This window comes from Vicia villosa, linkage group LG4 (assembly GCF_029867415.1).
Source record: "Vicia villosa cultivar HV-30 ecotype Madison, WI linkage group LG4, Vvil1.0, whole genome shotgun sequence".
NCBI lineage: Eukaryota > Viridiplantae > Streptophyta > Magnoliopsida > Fabales > Fabaceae > Vicia > Vicia villosa.
This window is the reverse complement of record NC_081183.1, coordinates 149,727,358-149,736,365: the sequence shown is the minus strand read 5'-3', so window position 1 is coordinate 149,736,365 and position 9,008 is coordinate 149,727,358.

Sequence of the window (9,008 nt, the reverse complement as noted above, 5' to 3'; positions counted from 1 at the left end):
ACTTGAAATACGAAATAAAACATAAATATTAAAATAATTAAATTTTGATAAAATATAATTTTAGTTAAATTGATATTTAAAATATATTTATTTAAATATCACCTTGATAAAATTATATTTTATCAAAATTATTATTTTAATATTTATGTTTTCTTTGATATTACAAGTCTTGTTCTTAAGTTTCAAATATCAGATTTATATAAAAGCAATGTAAAAATGTGAATACACCAATAGAATAAACATTAAGTGTGTTTTTTAATATGAATATTTTAATTTGAGCAGAGTTATTTGAGAGAAATTTAATAAAACTACGATTTTGAAAATTTAAACATATATAAAGATATTAATGTCATTGAATACAACTACATAGGGGTCAAACTCTCTCTTATCTGTATTAAGGGACGGTCGGTAAAAATAATATTATGTTTAGATATGTTAGCTAAATCTTATATTACATGTCTTAATCTATTTGTAATTGTAAAAAAATATTAATACAGTTTAGTGAATGGAATGATTATTATAATTTTTTTTATAAAATCTCGTATTTCCATAAAGATATATATACAGTGGTGGAGCCAGAAATTTTAAGTAGCCTGGGCAAAAATAATTAATTGTACTATACCATTGATTATTCACCTATTTTAGTTTTTACACCCTATTTTTAATAATTTTGTCCAAAAATCAATGGTTAGATTGAGGGAATATAAAGAAGACAACTAAATGAAGAGTATATGGGGAGTGGGAGAATAGAGTGGGTGTGCAATTAGAGCATTAAGCCCAAAGAGAACAAATAGAACATCAACTTTAATTAAAAAAAATCAATTAATCTTACCAATTATAATATCAATTTAAAAATAATTTAAAAAAAAAAGGAGATAATGGGGCGCCTCCCCCTATTATATCTCTTAAATGGTTTTATTTTTGGTTTTTTTAAGGAAAAAAATAAGAGAAATTAAATTAAATCAAATTGTTGCAAGAAAATAGGCATTTAAACAACCAATAAAAAATCAAAACACAAATTTAATGGCAAGAAACTTAAATAAGGAAAAAATATTGAGATCAACAAACTTCACGTGATAATTGTCATTCTAGGAATTCTTTCTCCAATTGTTATTTCAATTAAAAACTTAATTAAAACAAAATCAATGAAAGAAACTCTCTCTCCTAAACCAAGCGCCCCTCTAACCTTCCTTCATCGTCGCCATGCTCTCTTCTCTAAACCTAACCAAAACTCAAAGGAAAAAAACTTAAATCTACACGAACTGAACCATATCCCATTCAAAATCAAAATTCGGCAACAGATTTAAACAAACTCGCATCCGATATTGCAAAGCGATTCGTGAAGAACCCAAGCCCCCAAACTCTGATGAAATCAACGTAGAAACAACCAGCAACAACATCAAGCACAAAAACTCAACAAACAGAAAAAACAGCATGGCTAAAAGGAAACACAGATGAAAGATTCAACAACCGAAACCGCAATATCGAAATAAAAATCGGCTATCAGATTGGAAAAAATACAAAGAAAGTAGGGGTTGAGCTCGGGCGCGCCCAGGCTCGCTGGGCTATAAAACCGCCCATATATATATATATATATATATATATATATATATATGGAGCATATTAAATGAGAGCATTTTATAATGAGAGATGAGAGGAACAAATATCAATTATTGAATTTATCAAGAGGGTGAATGTAATAGCCACATTAATGCATTAACATTTTCTCTCTTGATGAATCTAATGGTTGATATTTATTCCTCTCATCTCTCATTATAAAATACTCTCACTTGATATGCTCCATATATATATATATATATATATATATATATATATATATATATATATATATATATATATATATATATATATATATATATATATATATATATATATATATATATATATATATATATATATATATATATATATATATATATATATATATCTTTATGGAAATACAAGATTTTATAAAAAAAATTATAATAATCATTCCATTCACTAAACTATATTAATATTTTTTTGACAATTACAAATATATTATTTTTACCGACCGTCCCTTAATACAGATAAGAGAGAGTTTGACCCCTATGTAGTTGTATTCAATGACATTAATATCTTTATATATGTTTAAATTTTCAAAATTGTAGTTTTATATATATATATATATATATATATATATATATATATATATATATATATATATATATATATATATATATATATATATATATAAATTTATATATATATATTTTTTATATTTCATTTTTAATCTCATATTGTTGTCTATAAATTCTTACTTTCGTTCTCTCTCATTATACATAGTGCACTTGTGATAAACCTCTAAAATATGTTATAAAATCTTACATGTTGGAGAGAGTATATATAAACCATGAAAGGGGTTGTTCCTTAAGAAAGTCATCTACCTTAATTTCCTCTACAAAGTGATCCCAGTGTTTGAAAAGCTGCAAGAAATACAATAAAATACTTTCATTAAAATGACTGAAAACTCAGTTTGGCTTGGCATGCCAGTAAGAATAAGTTTCAAAGTTTAAGGGTAAGTTGTTCAATATCAATTTAACACATATGTTACGGTGAAGTCTAAAAGATTTTTCCTTGAGTGTAATAAAACAAAGTTTAATTAGGAGAAATGCCTGACTCACCAATATGTAGTATGTTGACTATGGAAGAAGTTCCGGGGTGTAGGTCGGTTGAGGAGGTTCTTACTACTAAGGCTCATTCTTCAAATGATGTTTCTAGCTCAATAGTTGGTAGTGTGGAAGGCTTTTTGGGGAAGAAGATACTCCCTCTGTCCCAAAATAACTGTCTTCTTAGCCCTAAAAAGTTGTCCCAAAATAATAGTCTCTTTGCTTTCCCAATGTAATATTAACTAACTTTTATCAACTTTACCCCTTATCTACACTCTTTTTAAGACATGATAATATATAACACCCAATAGTAATTAAGGATAATTTTGTAAAAATGTTATCTTTATTGACTCAATCATTACTTTTCTTAATCTGTGTGTAACAACATTTATTTTGGGACGGAGGGAGTATTGAGTTGGTTGGATTGTAGTGAAGTTATCTCTATGTCCTCATGTGAGCGATGATGGTGTCCTTTTATATTCAAATTGTATTTCTTCTTTTGGAATAAAAGACAAATCGGGTGGAAGTAAAGTTGGTGAGAAGGAAGAGTTTGTTTAGGTTCTATGCCTAATGATAAGTCACTATCATACTGTAATCAGCTCGCAGGAAAAAGATCATTGGTGGTTGAGAAGTGGGACCTGCGTTTGACCATGAAACAACTTCTTATTCTCCTTTGTTTGCGAGTTTGGAAGAGAGGGGAGGAAAAAACTTTCAAAAACAAAAATGTAGAAAAATATAGAATAAAATTTGACATTTTTTGAAAAAAATAATTTTATTTAAAATGATAAAAGAATTATTATCACCACTAAATTTTTAATTTACAGGATACTATAATAACATAAAAGATATTTGGAAAATTTATGTAAGCCCTCCAAAACCTCTAAAAACCCTCCTTCAATACAATTTTTTAGTTCCTCTATTTTATGGGGTTTTTGGTGTTATAAATAAAATCAAACCCTCCAAAACCCTCCTACTCAAAATCTTTCTATTATTTTCACCAAATCCTTCTTATTTTCCAAAGTCCTCCCCTCCCAGACTTCCAAAAATGAAATTTTTAAAGAGTATAGAAAAATATTTGACATTTTTTGAAAAAATGATTTTGTTTAGAATGATAAAAGAGTCATTATCATTACAAATTTTTTAATTTTCATAATACTATAACAACCTAAAAGATATTTGGAAAATTTATGTAAGCCCTCCAAAACTCTCCTTCAATACAATTTTTGAGTTCCCCATTTTATGGGGTTTTTTGTGTTATGAATAAACTCAAACCCTCCAAAACTCTCCTACCCAAAATCTTTTTATTCTTTTCACCAAATTCTTCCTATTTCTCAAAGCCCTCCCCTCCCATCCCCTCCAAACTCGCAAACAAAGTCTAAAGGGTATCTTTGGTTGTAAAGATAAAATGAAAAAAGAGAAATAAGTAAGAAATATTATGAAAAGAGAGAAATAGATGAGAAATATAGATAATTAAGGGTTCTCTAAGGGTGTGGTTGGATTGACCGTGGATAGAATTTATTCTAGCATAAATGAGTTTGGCAAAATAGATTTTATTAGAATTGAGTTTAGCATAATTGATTTATGTTTGGATACATTCATATAAAAGTGAGTTGAATAATAAATTACAATGTAAAAATCATCCAGAATCAATTTTGGAGGCAGAAGCTACAAATTCCAGCTTCAAGTAGAATCAATTATGGAGACAGAATCAATTATACTTTTTCCTAACCAAACATCTTTAAATCACCCAAAATCAATTCTACACTTTTGCTTTTGTCCTTTCCAAAAGCCAAATCAAACATGCACTAAGTCTATGTTTGATTTTACGTTTGAGACATCCAGAATTGATTTTGGACGCCTAAAATTTATTTTGACATGTTTGGTTGATCTCGAGCAAAACTAATTATTCTTTAAAATTGATCCTATTGCTATGATTTGTAGTTTTTGATCAAAGGTGATTTTAAATGTGATTTTTACATTAGAATTTATTGTTCAGCTCACTTTTGCAAAAATTTCTCCAAACATAAATCATTACCCTTAACTCACTTTTATTTAGAATCAATTTTACATAATCAATCCAATCGATTTTTTTTTTTTACTTCAGTAACAAAGACACGCTAAGCAAAATTAAAGCCATAGTGTCCTTTAACAAAAAATATATCTTATTAAGTGATTTTTTACATGCTTATTAAAGCTTTATAAAACCTCTTCCAAAAAAAAAAAAAATTAGTAAATTTAATTTCTACTATGTTTTTATTTTACTTACTTTATAAATTTTTTTGTGTTTAAAAAAATTAAAATTAAATAATTTCACACTAAAATATTTTAAATTTTTGTGTATAAATATTTTACTTTGTTCTATATTTCCTTCATTTTGTAGTGTTGAATAGTTATTGTTGTAAATTATTAATAAATAATTAATAAATAATTAATAATATGAGAGTGTTCTAAAATGTCAAGAAAAATATGTTAGTTTTGAATTCAAAAGTTTGCAACACTTCATGAAGAGTTGTAGAATGAAAACATGCAACTCTTGGTAAATATGCAGTAGGTCAAACTTTATAACTTTTGGTAAAAGAGATTGTTTCACCAAGGGTCACTACCTTGTGAAACAATACCAATATGACCTATAAATAATTCATTTCGAATTCAGAATATCACAACAACAAAAGTGTACATCCTCTTCACCGAAAATTTCAGACACTTTTCGCTACATTCAAATTTTTGTCGGTCTTGAGCAAACTTCAGAAAGTTGAATTATCCTGGGTATTCCTGTGTAGAAACTCTAAGACAATTTGAGAGTGCTTGAAATACTATAACAAAAATAATTTCGTTCACGATTCTAGTCTTGATCCATTTTACTTGAATTGATTTTTCTAACAATCTTATAGTATTTATTTAGAGGATTGCTATCCTTACACTGAATTTTTTACACCTTGTATATACACCATATAAAATACATTAAGGCATGTATTTCTTTTTATTAAAAAAAATAAACAATTATTATTAAATATAATAAAAGAAATCTAACCGTATAAAAATTCGGTGTAGTTGTAATATACATTGCCGGATTAGCATTTCTCATTTATTTAATGGCGACGGGGCTTTTGTTTCAAACATCAAGGATAAAATGTTGAAAATGAAAGTAATTAGTGCAACATGCTGAAACATAAACAATACATTATATATATAACAATAATATGAATACAAAGTCAATATATACGTTTATATTCAGGTGTAAAATTTTGTTCGTAAGACTTTTATTATTCTTTAACTGAAAGATGATCCTAAGATATATAAAGTAGTAACTTCAAAGGAATCATTTTTTAGAATGATGGTATTCAAGACGAAATAGATTTAATAATGTCAACCGTACCTGGGAACTTGTTGATCTACTGAAAGGATCAAGACTCGTTGGAGGCAAGTGGGTGTTTAGAAGGAATTATCATAGTGATGGTACACTAAAAACCTACAAGGACAAATTAGTAAACAAGGATTTTATACAAAAGTAATGTGTTGATTATTTCAACACATATGCACCACCAGCAAGGATGTGTTAATTAAAAGTATCGCTTATATTAGTTTCTTTGCATGATCTTATTGATCAAGTAAATATCAAACGACATTCCTAAATAGAAATCTCAATGAGGAGATTTATAAGGAGCAATCAGAAGGTTATGTATTTTCTACTAATGAACAAAAAGGTGTACAAGCTTGTTAAGTCCTTGTATGGATTAAAACAAGCACCGAAACAATGACATTAAAAGTTTGACTTTGTCTTTGTAAGATTCTCCGATAAAGGAGGAGGCGCACAAATTAAAGGGGAGGCACAAAGTTAGGGGAAGAATTTTCAATCTTATCAAAACAAGAATTCAAAGAGTTTGTCATCATAAAAAGGGGGAGATTATGAAGAATATATCTTATATCTAGTTTTGATGAAGACAAAGGTTATCAAAGAAGAAAAAGGATCAAAAGTGTCGTGCACACCAATGACGAAGTTGATCAAGAAGGTTGAAACACAGAAATTCAAGTGAATATTTGAAACAAGAGAACTTAACTAAGGTACTCATTGCAATTTATACTATACCACTTTAAATTGCTCATAATTTTATTTGTTACTTCATCTAAAAACCTTATTGTATCATCATGCATGATTATCTAAAAACCTTATTCATCTAATTCTTGTGACAAGCATTTGTACACAAAGTTGTGTGAGAATATTGTGATATTCCTTTGTCTCTATGTTGATTACATGTTGATCATTAGCAACGAGATGAATGAAATCTTAGAACTAGCTTTCATATTCAAGATGAAAGATCTTGAAATAGTGGACACTCTTCTGGATCAAAGTAAGGAAAAAGAGTGGGGGTTAAAAAACATAGTCAAACATAATATATTGAGAAAACCACATTCATGATGAAAGATCTTGAACTAGTTAACACTCTTTTGGGCATCAAAGTAATGCAAAAATAGTGGGGGTTATGAACTTAGTCAAATACACTTTATTAAGAAAGTTCTTGATAAGTTCAAACCGTCACATTTTAAGAAAGTGAATATTCAATTTAATCTTAGTGTTAAAATAATGATGGAAGAGTTGTGGTCATATTAGAATACAAGTGTGAAATTGGTTTTCTAGTGCAATGTACTATATCTGACATAGCATTTGCAATTAGTAAATAAGTATATTTACTAGCAATCCCAATGGTGAGCATTGGAAGGCCATCACAAGGATTTTGATTATCTTTTAAAAACCAAAGTCTTGACCTCCATTATGGTAGATTTCTTTCCATATTAGAAGGATATACCAATATGAGTTGGATATCGAGTGTTGGAGATCATAAATTTACAACTAAGTGGATATTTACACTAGTTGGGGTGATATTTCTTGGAAGAGCAAGAAACAAACATGCATCACTCTTTTGACCATGGAGTCATAGTGTGTGGATCTCGCTTCCACTAGTCAAAGAACTTTAATGGTTTAGGGACCTTCTGTTGGAAATTCCATTGGCTAAAGACAATGTTTCAAAGGTGTCAACACAATGTGATAGTCAAGCCAATTTAACAAGAGAATTAAGATAAATGTAAAATAAAAATTCTGGGCACTGAGACCTTAAACATTCTTTTGTGAGAAAATTGATTTAAGATGTAATCATTTCACTTGCATATATATGATCAATCTACAATTTGACTGATCCGTTTACCAAGTTACTGGCCAGAGACTTGGTAAAGACAACCTCAAGAGGTGTAAGGTTGAAACTCCTTGAATAAAAGTTCCAACAACGGCGACAACCCAATCTGAAGTTAATAAATATTAACCTAAGATTCAATGGGTAGCAATAAGTCGTTGATTGGATGTTTGTGCAACATTATGTGACAATGTTGACTATTACATATTGAGGGTTGAGTTTTCAATAAACTCTTAATGAAGTTCTATATCGAGGATATGTATCTGAATAAATAGATACAAATGAAACTTCACTTATATGAATTTCGAGATGGTGCCGTCTTAAAGTGAAAGTTGGAGTTCCTCTCATGAAAAAATCATGAAAATAGAAAAAGCACATGGCCATAAATAGTGCTAGGCGAGATATGTAGGCGAAGAACCTAGTAATGTCGGTCTGATCTCATGGGATAATGGTTCAAAGCATAGCTACCTAACATTCCAATTAGGCTTTGCGTTGTCTTTACTAAGGTTAACTTCAAATCGAAAGATACCTAATTATATTAACACTATTTTGCTTTCTATATTTTGGAATTGGACTTGTCATTATTAGAACAAGTGGAGGTTGTTGTAAATTATAAATAATAATTAATAATAATTAATAATATGAGAGTGTTCCAAAATGATAAGAAAAATATCCTAGTTTTGAATTCGAAAGTTGGCAACACTTCATGAAGAGGTTCAGAATGAAAACATGTAACTCTTGGTAAATGTTGCAGTAGGCCAAGCTTTGAAACTTTTGCTAAAAGAGATTGTTTCACCAAGAGTCTCTACCTTGTGAAACAATACCAACATGGCCTATAAATAATTCATTCCGAATTCAGAAAATCACAACAACAAAATTGTACATCCTATTCACCGAAAATTCCAGACACTCTTCGCTACATTCAAATTTTCGTCGATCTTGCACAAACTTGAGAAGACTGAATTATCCTGGGTATTCCTTCGTAGAAACTCTAAGACAATTTGAGAGTGCTTGAAGTACTATAAGAAAAGTGATTTCGTTCAAGATTCTAACCTCAATCCATTTGACTTGAGTTGATTTTTCTAACAGTTATATTATCTCTCCTTGTTCTCTTGCTCTTTGTTTAATGATGTGGATCATTGTGTGTTGTGGTTCTGATTATTTTTTATTCGGT